The 15,834-nt window shown below is 39.1% G+C and overlaps 1 pseudogene; it reads left to right on the top strand.

The window, feature by feature from the left end:
• The first annotated feature begins 524 nt into the window (after positions 1–524).
• On the top strand, positions 525–13,628 carry LOC126614884 (J domain-containing protein spf31-like; annotated as a pseudogene).
• Positions 13,629–15,834: the final 2,206 nt, after the last annotated feature.

The following is a 15,834-nucleotide window of genomic DNA, read 5'->3' as shown; positions in this document are numbered from 1 at the left end:
GATCAATTCAAAATAATAAATTAATTACAAAAAGAATTATTAAAACGTAATACTCCCCTAATTGAAGATCAAACTCTCTTGTTAGTGCAACGTCAAAATCATGCTGATAACGTGTTATAGTCATAATTTATTGAACAATGATGGAGGCCATAGAGAGAGAGAAATGTGCGGAAATAGAGAAGAAGAAGAGGGATGTGTAATTGTGGGTGTATTATTCCACCCCATTGTGCCATTTATTTATAGTAGTAAGGAAAATTAATTTCTTACCCTTTATGATTACAACATTTAATAGGTAATCTACTCTAATAGGAATATGTGAGATATTTCAAGATATACTAGGATTTACACAATCACATTCCTAATCTAATAGGACTACAACACTTGTAACATTGTAAACAAATTAATCCACCGGTTCAATAAATGGACCTAGATTTGAAACCGGTTCAATTCATCCACCGGACCCGACCATTTCGGTAGTGAGTTGGGCAGGTGTCCGAGTCAACTCACCTGATTAAAATCAAAAGCAGAGTTGGGCAGGGAGGAAGATTGAAAACGCTATTTTTGACATTTCAATCTCCGCGGCGAAGCTTTAGAGAGACATCCATGGACGACGATTTGCTTCTCAAGAACTTCTTCGCCGAAGTTAGTGAAGTTGAGAGGGACAACCAAGTCCTCAGGTCTCTGTGTGTGTGTGTGTGTGTGCATGTGCGTATGCCTACATGTATGCATGCAAGTATGTATGTATGTTATATGTATGCGGATGTGATGACAGTTTAATTGTATAAACTAGGGTTTCGGGGGATAGGATTATTTATCATGCTCCGCAATCAAATGGGAAAAAAGGCTGACTGAAATTAACTTCGCTGCAATTTGTTTTCCCCTGATTGAAATTGAATTGGTTGAAATATGTATAATTGGTTTGCTGTGTATTCGATTTATCAACGAGGCGTGCAGTTTATTGAAATTGCTTATTCGTAGAAGAATTTGACAAGTTCTGTGGAGCTGCGGATTGTGTTATGCACCGTTATCCGTTAAATGTGATTGGACGTGATTAGAAGAATATTTTATGTAGTATTGTTTGAGAAAGGAATAACGGGTCATAGCTAGCTGAGTGTGAACGTATTGTCGAATATAATTTTAGGCAAGTGTTCAAGTTGTGAGAGAGATGAGGGTGCTTTGCTTTCTGTGGTTTTGAAGTACTGAGAGGAGGATTGATATTTTTGGAGCTTAACATTCCCCAGTCAGCAAATGAGAGTTCTTGCTTGGGAGTCTTCTCTCGCTAAAGTATGGTACCGCAATTTGTATTTAAATGTCGAATGAGAATTTCGAGCGATCTTTTCTTTCTTTTTAAAAAAAAAAAAACTTAGAGAGGGACGGATAGTTTGAGAAGGTTGGTTGGTTCATGTAGTTATAACCTTTAGGAGGGGTAATGCTTAGTGGTTTGCCCATTCAAAGAACCTTCTATGGTTTTTCTTGTTTAGAAATTGCAAGATATTGGTAGTGATGGGGAATGACATCAGGGAGACACTTAATAGCAGAGAAGATTTGAAGAACATAAACAATGCTAATGGGCTGATTTTCAAGTGTAAAAAGGGGATTGGGAGGCTGCCCACATTCTTCTATTTTTTCGTTGGTTTTTTTTCCTTTTAATTTTGTGTTCTAGTTGCATTGGTTGATGGCCATCTAATTGATCAACTATGTAAATTACTTGGTGTTGTCAGTTTATGAGAATATGCACACAAAAACACACAAGCATTTGTAGGCAGTCACAAATATCTAATCAACTTTTTCTGTGCATTTCAAAAAAATATGTAGGATCCTCTCCTGCTTCAAGTTAAATCCTTTTGAGTATCTTAACTTACCCTTTGATGCATGCAGTTCCGTAAGGTAATTCCCTCCTTCAAATCAAAATGGTATGGCCGTTTGTTGGTGGTTTCTTACTTGTGATTCAATTACTGATTGATGCATATTTTTATTTGAATTTCTTACAGTTCCTTAATGGTTCACCCTGATAAATGCAAGCATCCAAAGGCTAAGGAGGCATTTGGAGGTGCTTAAATTTATGTCTTATACCATTTGTTTGGTTCAAATATGGTTATTACAGTTTGCTTTTTATTTCTTTTAAACATAAGTTGAATATATAAATAAATGTATAGTTTACTTTTGGAAACTTAATCTGAAGATTCTAATGTTTGTGACATAATTCAGCCCATAACTAACCCCTAATATTGGAAACTTACATAAAGGGACATGATCATGGATGGCTTCAGGTTAAAAAAAATAAAATAAATTAGACTGAATTATCCGTGAATTTGGTATTTCGGTGTTAGATTGTGGACATTTTGTTCATAGCTAGGCAGAACTTGTTGCAACCACTAAATATTATCCATGAAGTCTTTGGATTCTCCCAAAAAAAAAAGAAAAATAGATATTGACTTTGTCATAGGCGTGTTAGTATTTTTTTTAGGTTGGTAGTCTTTCCTTCGGACAAGTGCAAGATAACACAATTTGATGTCATTCCCTTGTTGGCAGGAAGCTGTTGACAGTGTGATGTTTGGCGATGATTATATTTGTATTTTGTACAGAGGAACATGGATGCAGATTCATAGATTTATTAATGGTCATTTGTATTTCTAAATTTCAATGCTTTCTTAAATTTAACCTTGGGTTTTTGATTTCTTGGCAGCATTGGCAAAAGCTTAACAACTATTACTTGATCAACAGGAAAGGGATTATATCATTAGCCAAGTCAGTGCAGCCAAAGGTCATTTACAGAGTTTATTTCTTTGTTGTTTGTCTTTCTGCCAAGATTTTTCTATTCGAAATCATGAAGGCGTAAAGCGAGGTGTGGGATGTAGCCCTACACAAGGCGTAAGCCTTCCAAGACATAAAAAGGTCGTACCCAGTGCACAAGGCTCCCGCTTTACGCAGGGTCTGGGAGAGGTGAATGTCGGCTAGCCTTACCCCCATTTATGGAGAGGCTGCTCCCAAGTCTCGAACCCGAGACCTACCGCTCATGGGCGTAAGCCTTCCAAGACATAATGAACTAAAATGAATAGTAGTACAACAGTTTCATTGTTCATGCTTAGTAATCAACCAAAACACAATTCAACCACAATGTCACCATCCATGCATAATAATCAACCCAGATATATATAATTCAAGTCCGACAACACCTTAAACTTGAATTAAAAATCAAATATTCCAAGCAAGCAGTGGGTTACGGTCGAAAACTCAAAATAATTGCTTTTTTGTTAATTTGTAAGATTTTGGGATTCTAGGGATTTTATTTTTGGGTGGCCGGTTGGAGGCGTAAAATTAGACATAGAAGAAGATGGTGGTTGATGTCTATTGTGGAAAAGAAAGGGTTTAAACAAGTTTTTAAGTGTTTGCACAAATCATGAATTTTAATTTATTGAATATTGACAGTCCCACGTGGGCAGGGAGACAGGCAACTATGGAGGTTTTCATGGTGGCCATGGTTTTGGGGAGAGAAACGAGGATGGGGAAGCTATCTTGGATTTTGCAATGACATATGATCTCTTCTTAGCCAACACCTTCTTTAAGAAGAGAGAAGAACATGTGATCACCTACAAGAGTGGGTCGTCAAAAACACAAATAGATTTTCTTCTAATGAGGAAAGGGGATCGTATAACTTGTAAGGATTGCAAAGTTATACTAGGAGAGAGCGTGGCTAATCAACGTCGCTTGTTGGTGATGGATGTACATATCAAAAGAGTGAGAAAAAAGAACAAGACTTGGAAGTGCCCAAGGACTAGATGGTGGAATCTAAAAGAAGAAAAACAAGTCATTTTCAAAGAGAAAGTAATCACCCAGTGTGTGTGGGATAGAGAGGGGGAAGCTAGCCAAATGTGGGATTCCATGGCTAGTTGTATCCGAAAAGTAGCAAAAGAGGTATTAGGAGAGTCCAAGGGCTTTGCCCCACACCAAAAGGAATCTTGGTGGTGGAATGAGGAGGTACAAACAAAGGTGAAGGCTAAGAAGGAATGTTGTAAAGCCTTATACAAGGATAGGACCGATGAAAATGGTGAAAGGTATAGAAAAGCGAAGCAAGAGGCGAAGAAAGCTGTGAGAGAAGCTAAGTTAGCGGCTTATGACGATATGTATAAGCGACTAGATACCAAAGAAGGAGAGTTGGATATCTATAAACTAGCTAGAGCAAGGGAAAAGAAGACAAGGGACCTAAACCAAGTGAGGTGCATCAAGGATGAGGATGGAAAAGTTCTTGCTACAGAGAACGCGGTTAAAGATAGATGGAGAGGTTATTTTCATAATCTTTTCAATGAAGGACATGAAAGGAGTGCTTCTTTAGGGGAGTTGAGTAACTCAGAAGATTGTAGAAACTACTCTTTTTATCGTCGAATCCGGAAGGAAGAAGTGGTTGTAGCTTTGAAGAAGATGAAGCATAGAAAAGCAGTAGGCCCAGACGATATACCAATCGAAGTGTGGAAAGTTTTGGGAGAGACAGGTATAACATGGCTCACTGACCTTTTCAATAGGATTTTGAAAACGAAGAAGATGCCAAATGAGTGGCGAACGAGCACTTTGGTGCCTATCTACAAGAATAAGGGCGACGTACAAAATTGCATGAACTATAGGGGTATTAAGCTAATGAGTCATACAATGAAGCTCTGGGAGAGAGTCATTGAGCATAGATTGAGGCAAGAGACACGGGTTTCGGACAACCAATTCGGGTTCATGCCAGGGCGCTCAACTATGGAGGCAATCTATCTCTTACGAAGCTCACTCGGGAAATTAAGGGAATACTACCTCAACCTACATGCTCCACTCACAAAGCTTCAACATACAAGCTTCAACAAAAGAAAATTCAGAGAACTTAGCGAAGAAGGCTTTGGTGTATTTAACACAATACGTTGAAATGAAGGAAAGCTATTTATTGATATCCCCGATAAGTCACAAATACGTACATATACATGAGTCAAAATAAACAAACAAGAGGGAGCCTTCACAAAGGTTGCTTAGGAGAAGTCTCAGCAGTCGGTAGAGCCCCAGAAAGAGCAGGCACTGGAGGGGGATCATTTGGAGCCTCAGTACTGGACAGAACCCTAGAAGGAGGAGGCAGCATAGGTTGATCATTTGGAGCTTCATTACGCGGTACAGCCCCAGAAGACGAAGGCAATAAATGCCTTTGGAACAAACCCACAAATCTCTGATGATCAAGTAAAACCTGACCATCAGATTCCTTCATCTGGTCAAGCTTCCTCTTCATGTTTGTAGCATAGTCATGTGCGAGCCGGTGCAACTGTTTATTCTCATGCTTGAGCCCTCTAATCTCCTGTTTGAGACTCATCACTTCAGCCACCAAAGATTCAACTTGGCAGGTTCGAGCAAATAGGCGTTGGGCCATGTTAGACACAGAACCTGCACACTGAACACTGAGAGCCAGAGAATCCTTAACAGCCAACTCATCAGACCGTTTGGAAAGTAGTCTGTTATCTTTGGGAGTGAGAAGGTTCCTGGCCACTACCGCAGCGGTCATATAATTCTTCATCACGGAATCCCCAACGGTAAGAGGACCAGTAGGGGAGACGAAGGATGGACGCCATATGTTGTCTGGAGAAGGCGTGCTGCCTCTTCAACAAGGTTCAAGTCAAAATGACGGTCGGAGGGGCCATACATTTTCAAAGGTGTTGAAGAGAGAAGAGGTCGGACAAATCAAGATCTTAGAAGTGCAAGAATGGAGCTTCTACTGGTGGAGATTCAAGTGTGCTTTGGAACTTAATGCCAGCCTCTATAAAAATCTGCACTCGACGGAGCTTCAGAAATCGAAGAGGCGTTTGCTTTCTCAAAAGCTGGGCTGCTCAGAGACCACGAGACGTTTGCTTTCTCAAAAGTTGGGCTGCTCAAAGACCACGAAGGCCGATCTCAGAAATCGAAGAGGCGCTTGCTTTCTCAAAAGCTGGGCTGCTCAGAGACCACGAGGGCCGATCTCAGAATTCGAAGAGGCACCTACTTTTCCAGCCTTGTTAGCACCTGTCAGCTTTGCGGAAATTATGGGCATTATGTCGAAGATTTCTGGTGAAGTAGAAAGCACATGAATCTTACTGTTCAATCACCCACTTCCCACACGCAACATTAGCTCATGGGTACCACAGATAACTTTGCCAAAGTTCTCTGACAAAGTTGAGACACGTGAAGCTTGCAGCTCCCACTACACCGTTCTGACCAAGAAGGGTAAAAGAATAGCAAAGAAACAGCACTAACAAAGTTTAGACACATAAATTTTGAAGGTCTAGCTACCATATTATTACCCACAAGGGTAAAGGAACAGTACCACTGCTGGATAATTGGAAAGTCCCTGTGTGTCAACCTCTGTGCTTCGTGGCAAGATAGACTAGCAAACATGCCCAACCTTTTCTCACATTCGAGAAAACACTCCCAACAAGATTGCTTGCTCCAAAATTGAAGAGGCACCGCCTTCCGAATCTGGAGAGCCAGACTCCCAACATGATTACTTTCTCAAAAATCGAAGACACCGCTCTCCGAATCTCGAGAGCCAAACCCCTAGCAGGATTGCTTTCTCAAAAATCGAAAAGGCATCGTTCTCCGAATCTCGAGAGTCAGATCTCCGACAGGGTTGCTTGCTCGAAAACCGAAGAGGCACCACTTTCCCAACTTCAAGAGCCGGATCTCTTTGGATAAAGCTTGTCTGTAATCTTTACACGCAACATCAGCTTTCCAGATACCACAGACCACTTTTTCAAAGTGCTCTGACAGAGTTAAAACATGTGAAGCTGGCAGCTCCCACTACCGTGTTATGACCAAGCAGGGTAAAGGAATAGCATTACTACTTGTTGTTAGGGAGACTCCTATATATGTTGACCTCCATCCCCAACAGACAGGCAGACCTGCAAAAATGCTCAACCCTTCCTCATATCTGAGAGGGCACTCCCAAAGAAACCTTTCAAAATATTCAGCTTTCTTTCCCCCCGATAATACCTCTGCAAACAAGCTATACTAGAGCAAGAATATCTCATATCATCAGGGTTAAAAGCAAGAGTATCCCATATCATGTTTTTTCCCTGTCTTTTCCTTTGGCCTTGTTCTTACCTGCAAGACAAGGAGAAAAAGAGCAATCAGTCAGCACTTGGAATCAAGCTTCCAGTCAGGAACTGACTGCCTGGAACCCCTTACTTGATTACTTACCTGGCATTGCTCTCGAGTACTCATCTTCAACATCTTATGCTTCCAGGGAAGATACCGCATCTGCCTGAGGAACAGATAGGGCAAGTGAGAAGGATACAAGGAAGCATGTGGAGACAAGCGTAACAGCACACGTGCCGATACATCCACTACTCTGTCAAAAGCAAAAGTATCCCATATCAGCAGGGTCGAACGTACTATAGATTTGATGGACTTGTTTTGACCCTCAAATTTTTCAGTCGGCTTTATACTCTGGAGGAAACCAGAAAACCCTCCAGCCCAGTTCAAGAATAAGCCTGTGGAAAGTTACTTCTTCAAAAGCAAAAGTATCCCATATCATCTCTTCTCTTTTATCCTTCATGTTGCTTGCAAGATAGGGAGAATGTGAACAATCAGCCGGAACTCGAAATCAAAGTTCTGATCTGGGACTGATTGCTTGGAGCTCTGATTGCTTACCTTGTCTGTCACCTCTTTCAGCAGATCCCCTAGCTCATCGACTTGGAGGACTCCTACTACATGGTTTGTATCGCGCTTGACCAAGCCTGAAACTACAAGTAAGCTTCAAGTGAAATTGATACATTACCTTGTGCATCTCCACCAGTTAAAGATACCACCCCTGGATGGAGGAAGAGTACTTCCAGAGAAGATGCCACGTCTACCTACGAGACAGATAAGGCAAGTCAAGACGATACCACACTCCGGAACTTAGAAGTTTCGTGATTACGAGATCATTCTCCCACAATATTTCCTAATGTCATTTGTACTAAATCATTCACTAGTACTCACTAAAAGAGAGCTTGAACCTATGTACTTGTGTAAACCCTTCACAATTAATGAGAACTCCTCTATTTCGTGGACGTAGCCAATATGGGTGAACCACGTACATCTGGTGTTTGCTTTCCTATCTCTATATCCATTTATATATTTATCCACACTAATGACCGGAGCAATCTAGCGACGATCACAAAAAGCGACCGTTTTCGCTACCTAGGATCTATCTTGCAAGAGAACGGAGAATTAGATGGAGATCTCAACCATAGAATACAAGCTGGATGGATGAAGTGTAAGAGTGCATCCGGCGTGTTGTGTGACCGTCGTAGGTCACTGAAGCTCAAGGGAAAATTTTATAGGACGGCAATAAGGCTAGCGATGTTGTATGGCACAGAATGTTGGGCGGTGAAGCATCAACACGTACACAAAATGGGTGTAGCGGAGATAAGGATGCTTCGTGGGATGTGTGGGCACACGAGAAATGATAAGATTGTGAATGAGGATATCCGAGGTAAAGTAGGAGTAGCCGAAGTTGGAGGAAAGATGAGAGAAAATCGGTTACGGTGGTTTGGACATGTGCAAAGAAGGCCTACTGACGCTCCGGTTCGAAGATGTGACTACGGAACAGAGGTTCGGGGCCGAAGGGGTAGAGGAAGACCTAGGAAAACTTTGGAAGAGACCCTAAGAAAAGACTTAGAGTACTTGGATCTAACGGAGGACATGACACAAAACCGAGCGCAATGGTGTTCTAGGATTCATATAGCCGACCCCACTTAGTGAGAAAAGGCTTTGTTGTTGTTGTTGTTGTTGAATATTGACAGTCCATATAGCCTACACCTCATCAATATTGTGCAAATAGTGTAGTGCATGCTATATCCAAACAGTGTTCGCTAAATGGGACAATTGCAAACATATAATGCCTTGTAGCAAAATCCCTTCACCTTGCTACACTTCACACCTTAAGCGTGTCTCACAACGCGTTATTTAAAACTTTGATCTACCGTGGGCCCTAGATTAATGTTATGTTTGCTGATTGCAAAATGTAGTTTGGTGATAATTCTGTATGAAGTGTCGAAATTGCATATATAAAAGTTATTGCTATTCATTGGTTAAACCTCACGTGCAAGCATATACATGGGTTTTGATAAATTAGTTATTCTAAAATCCTGAAGTAATGCATGATGCAATTGTCCTCCATGCATCTTCTATTCTTAATTATCAAGTTTTTACTTTTCGGGTGGGGTTGTTTGTGTTTGTGGAGGGGAAAAACATTCATAAATTTTTAATGCGGACTGCAGAAGAACTTAAAGCAAAAAGGAAGAAGCAGTTGAAGAAAGATACAGCTTCTAAGATAAAATCATTGGTTGATGAGGTATTTTTCAATTCCCAAAATCTTTTGTCGTTTGCATAGGTTGCACATATTTTTTCCTTAATACCAATCTGGTGACATCATTTACAGAGTAGATACTTATAATTTTTTTTTTCATGATAAATCCTTACAATTAAATTGCTCGAATAATATCAACCAAAAGAAATTATAAAATCTGTAAATTAGTGGTCCTGGGAATTGCTATACATATTGTTGAGGGTAGTAAATAACTAAATATCCACATAAAGAATGCCCTAGATGAAATAACTCTACTGAAAATACATATAATAGCTTGTGTCATGCAAGTTTTGTTGAAAAGTAAAAAGACAAAAGTTTTTTTTTTTTTCTTATTTTAGCAGAGATATGAAAGCAGCTGTTTTGTAGTTCTTTGAAAATTCTAATTGTCCTTCTGATTTCCTCTAGTTTTGTTGTTACAGGTTTAATGTTTGTTTGTTTTCCTTTTTCAGAAATGGGCCTCTTGCTCACTATCTTTGTACTGCTTATTATTTTCTTATGAAATTTTCTGTTACTTTTGCATTAAAATTAAAAACAATAATTCATGAGTCAGGTTTTCTGAGTAATGTCATACAAAGTACTCTTTATGTATCTTCGATAGCATAGGTTATTGAAACACTATCCAGGTTTATTTTTACTTGCATACAGTTTATTTGACTTGTTAACTATGGTTCCTTCTTTATTTACTTGGTTACCTTAAATTCATTTTGTAATATTTATAATTTCTTCTCTGTTATGAGGCAGATTTATAAACAGGGTTAGTAATTCAAGAAGTTATTTTCTATTGCTCTTTCCAATTCCTTTCGTGGGAAACATGCTGCTAAACATTATGCCTCTTTTATATATGATACAGGGAAAATATGAGCAACAATATGAACAGTCAGAAGAGTTCCAGCAAGAACTAAAAATCAAGGTTCGAGATATATTAACAGAACAAGAATGGTGAAGGCATAAAATGCCAATGAGGGTATGCAACATGCTGGAAATGTTGATTTTTGAGTTACGCTTATTGAAGGTTCCCTAAAATAGTTTCTTTGTCTTCATTCTCATTTAGATTTCAGAAGAGGAAGGTAGATTGAAAAAAGGTGAAGAAGAAACCAAAGAGATGTTGAAAAGGAAACGGGAGCATGAGGAACAGTGGGAAAGAACAAGAGAATAGAGGGTTTGTTTCTATCTTCTTGATTATCCCTACATCGAACAACATACGATGTGTATAGCCGAGCCTGAATTGACAATATGAGGTTGTTAGCCATCTCCAACACAAGGTCTCAAACCCAATTTCAAGACCTTAAAAGACACTATCCATACATATTTAGGATTGCAAACCCAATTTCAAGGCATTAAAAGACACTATCCATTCATATTTAGGATCTCATATGTTGTTGTTTGAGCCCAAAATAATATTATTGGGTCGAGCCTAGGTTTGTTTTCGGCCCAGTACTCTTCTAGAAGTATTCTGGGCCATCCAGCCGCTATAGGCCGCCCAATCAGGTTGGCTGAGTCCTATTGTGAGAAGAATTGATTTGGATAAGCAAACAAGGCGAATCCTGATACAACAAGGGGTCTCAAAGCTGAAGGCACTGAGAATTAGGGAATGAATCTGGTTCATTATAGACCTTAGTTCAGAAACCTATTGGAACTAGGATTGGCCGAATCATAATCAGATTGGGATAGGGAGTTCTAGTCTGAGTACGTCTCTGGTTCGGCCAGGAGTAGGTTCACTACTATAAATAAAGGAGGAAGTGCATCATTCGAACCCCTTCCAATTCAACACACAAACTGCCCTGCGCAAACTCTCACTCTACGCGAAACCTCTTAACAGCCTTGAGATTTTTATTTTCTTTTTCCCGCTGACACATCTTCAGTTTGGATAAACATCATTGTGAAGGCAACCAGTGATATTTTCAGTTTGGATAAACAGCACTGGAGTCGTTGTTTCTCGGCCGGTAACAACCTTCAGTTTGGATAAACAACATTGCTTCTCGGCCGACTAAATCCAAGTCTCGATCGACAAGGATTTTCGAGTCCTTGTTGGTAGAGGTCATCTCATCAGCCTTCTCGGCGAAGTGAGGTGTTACCAGGTTACTACATTCGGCACATTGAAAGCCGAATTTGATATTTGAACTTCGCAGAACTAGCAGCCTTGTCTTCAGGCTCTAGAACCCAAAGGTCGAGACGTGTTCCTTCCTCGGCATAGTCGCAAGATCAAGAAGTCAGCAGCGCGCCCAACGCCACATCAACATATTTTACTCCCCGGCCGAGGCTCCGTCGTCGCAGCTGCTAAGATCTGCGCCCCTCTCTGCAATCCACGCTCAAACCCATCAAAATAAGCAATCCCTTTTCTTCTGAGGTGGCCGGAATATAGGTTGGGTGTCCTTGGGGTCATCGGGGTTCCTCTGCGCGTCGCCGTGCTTCCCAGAGACGGAGGAGAGGGAGGGAGAGTTCAGGAGGGTGGTGGAGATGTTGCGCTGGCATCGGGGTGGACGAATTTGGGTGTGCTTGGGTGTGGGTGCGATCGGGGAAATGGAGTTCTCTGCGCGTCGCCATGCTTCCCAGAGACAGAGGAGAGGGAGGGAGAGTTCAGGAGGGTGGTGGAGATGCTGCGCTAACATCGGGGTGGATGAATTTGGGTGTGCCTGGGTGTGGGTGCAATCGGGGAAATGGAGTGAGAGAACGAGAGATCGAGAGAGAGATAGAGTTGAGAACTGAGAGAGAGTGAGGGGTCCGAGAGAGACTCGGGAAAAGAGAGAGAGAGATAGGGTGAGAGTTAGTGGGCTGCCACGTGGTAGCGTGATGGAGAGTGAGAATCAAGATGGAGGGTCCAGATTAGATTAAGATAAAGGACTCAATTGCACAATTTATATAATTTCAGGGAAAAAGTGAAAATATAAATTAATCTGGGGGTCTAGATTATATTAGGATAAAGGACTCAATTTCAGGGAAAGAGTGAAAATATATAATTTTAGGGAAAAAGTGAAATTTGAACCTCAAAGAGTGAAAAATTTGCCAGCTCGCTATATAATCAACTTAAATCAGTTAAATCCATCATGCAATGCATTTCCTTGCAATTTTTTGTGATAAACTAATAGATAATTGACTAAATAAACATCCTGCAAAGTTTCAATAAAAATTTCCAAGTTTTTCTTACAATTTCCGTGGTTTCCATATTATTTTTATCGATATTGATAATATCCCGATATTTCTGTGTTTTTGGACTACCGATATTTCCGATATTATCGATATTTAATACCTTGAATGTGACTGAAACAACCCTTCTACTTATTCTTTGATGCCATTCTCCTGTTAGCTTCCATGAAAACCTAACATGTACCTCTTATTATTTTACCAATGCCCACTCAATCTTTTAATGCTATCGCCATTGAAATATCATTCTCCTCAAAAGCTTTGGAATTTCCTTTGCTTTGCCCCAAATGCATGTAAAGTATCATGGGGAGATGTCCACTTTGGATTCTGTTTTGTCCCCTAGAGTCGAATGTTTGCAGTTATATTTCTTCCAAATTCTTTGCAAATCTTTTTTCGGACATTTTTCAAATCAACTATTGTCCTGAGTAACAGATCTCCGTTAGTAACTAGAGATGAGAAATGCAATTATCAACTTTGTTTTCCTAAATGTGGTTAGGTTTAACGACACTTTGTATTTTTTTCTCCCTCACTTTTGTTCATTTCCCTTTTCAAATTCATGTTCAGGTTTCAAGCTGGAGGGATTTTACGACGGGTGGAAAGAAGGTAAGTTGTGCTGGTTTAGATACTTTGTTATGACGACCTTACTTGAACAGGATCTGTTCTATAGGATTGTGCCTCTGTATCCTTGATTTCGAAGGAGGAAAAAAAAGAAGAAAAAGTTTGTTATGAGCAACAAACAATTGATCTTTATGTCTAAGGACAATTTAAAAGCTAATCATAGTGGCTCAATGTACTGTTATTTGGGTTCATTTGCAGGCCAAGAAAGTAGAAATTCGACCTCCGAAGCTTAAAACTGAAGACCCTAACAAATCTTATGTTCAAAGGCCAGTAAAATGAGGTTGATTTTGTTTTGCCCTGAGGATCGTCATAGGTTGCTGCAGTGGTTAACCATTCTTTCCGGGGATCAGAAAGGCCGAAAGTGGTGGATGTAGGATGAGATCCGTATGAATCTTTGAATTATTTGTAAACAGGAGTATCATTGTGTCAATTTGAGGTATGATTAATATAATGTTGTAATACCTTGTATAGTATAAATATAATCTGGTCAGTAATTCTGGACCTTGATTAGGTTCCGTTTAGGTTATCTCTCAGCGTGAACTCGTGCTGATGTGTTTACAACTTCCAACAGAGAAATGAACAACATGATCCTCGAAAGATTTGATAGCATCATTCAAAAATTCAAGACTTGGCATTACCGAACTTATAACAACAGGCTAATGAAGCCCTGGTTCGGAGATTAAGTTCAGCAGATTAATGGAACTTTAGTTCTTGACATAGGGCAATTGTGCTGCTTTTGGGTGACATGTTGATAATCAAGATGAAACTTCGGTGAAACTAAGTGGGGTCTATACCGACTGATGTTGAAGAATCAGTCATTTTGGAGTTCTATCAACAATTTGCTTGTGTAGGCAGAGATCCAGAATAGGAGGGAACCAAGAAGAAAGTATCGGCAACAATCGATTTTATTACAGGACAACACATGATGTTCATGTCGATTCATTACGTGTCTCTACAAATGTTTTGCAAATTACATTCATATAAATTTGAACAGTATTATGGGCCATCTATATATAATTTAAATATGAGTTTTATTCTTTTGTATAAATATCTTAACAAAACTGTTATTTAAAAACAAATGATAGACATATGAACATAAGCCCCATCACTTTCTGAGCCACCCTAATCTCAATTAATAACTGCTAGGTGTGTTTTTCTCAAACGATATATTTGAAATCCTTTTCTTCCTCAGTTAATAAGATTATTGGGTTGATTTTATTACCATAAGACATAAGTATCTGTAAATTTTATGGATAATGCTGTTTACACTCAATTTATGTCTCTGAAGTCTGAACACTCTATCTTTAGACACCTTACTTCAAATTATGGATTTTTCTATGGAAAACTAACCAAAACACCTTCAAAACTTTACTTTTAATCATCAGGACATATTTTTTCAAAAATGCCGATCCTACCCTTCACACATATGTACAAGATTGTGTCAGTTTTCTGCAAAGTTCATGTGGATACATCTAAAAGAAGAAAAAGGAGATTGACATTCTCAGAAAGCATTTGCACGCAAAAGAATATGTGGCAAACATTGCAACAACCAAGACAACATAAATTCACATGACATTCAAGCAAAGACAAGACAGCCAGCTTTCAGAAACAGTGCTGACAGTTTTCAGAAACAGTGTGCTGTCACTATTCAAAAAATTGTAAATAGATGAAATGTTATTTTGTCTTTGAAGAATTAGATTTTGTATATAAGGGAGCATTTCCTCCCATACATAACACACCTCTCTCAACATTTGAAAAAACTATACTCACTTCATACACTTAAGCATCCTTGTAAACACTTCCTTGTAAACACTTTCTTGTAAACAATTATCTTTATAAACATTCCATAGATCAATAAAAGTTCAAGTGTACATATTCAAGCAATCTCCAAGTATTAAGTAAGTTTTCTTTTCCTTCTTTAGTGTATTTGTTTAATTAGACTTCTAGTCCAAAACAGGGAAACACTATTGTAGTTATATTATTAACCTGCTAAACTGACAATCATACTTTGTTCGAGCACTCTGTTATAGTTGAATGCTTGCCATACAAATAACTGGACATTAACCAGGGTACATCTGAGTTCTTCGTACCTCTGAGTTTAGCCTTTAAGGCCTTATACTTGTACTGTGAGTGGCCGTCATGCTGAAACATGTCGAGTTCCATGTGCAAGGTTCTATGTCTAGTTGTTATAATGGTCATCCGAATATTTAACCGAGCATGTGTTACGAATTTGGTATCAGAGCCTGGTTTAGTATTTTAATAGTATAATTATAATAGTAAAGTACCTTGAGGACCGAAGTCATTGATACAATTGATATCACACTTGTTTATTTTGTATGAATAACAAATATTATTATCCCTGTAGACCCTGTCAACCACAATTACCAAGTATTTATTGTCCCAGGTATCCAACTATAACTAGTATAAAGAGAAGATTAGTATATATATCCAAAAGAATTATCAGTACTTTGAAGACGCAAAAATTTTATCTTGGCTATCTTGAACATCCTTCATTTATTCGTAAATATAATAACACAAAAGTGCAGCATAAAGTTTTTGAAGCAAAAAGGGCAACAAATCAAGTTTTAGAGACCTTGAGAGAAGAAACAGAATTTCTAAGAAACCAGTTAGCCGTAACTTTAGAGAAAGGTAGACTATAGTATATGATAGAATATCTTAATTTAAAAATTAGTGAACCTCAAAAAAGAAAATAACTTTAGACCAAAATAGTT

Source organism: Malus sylvestris, chromosome 3 (genome assembly GCF_916048215.2).
Source record: "Malus sylvestris chromosome 3, drMalSylv7.2, whole genome shotgun sequence".
Classification (NCBI taxonomy): Eukaryota; Viridiplantae; Streptophyta; class Magnoliopsida; order Rosales; family Rosaceae; genus Malus; species Malus sylvestris.
This window is presented reverse-complemented; position numbering and strand designations above follow the sequence as displayed.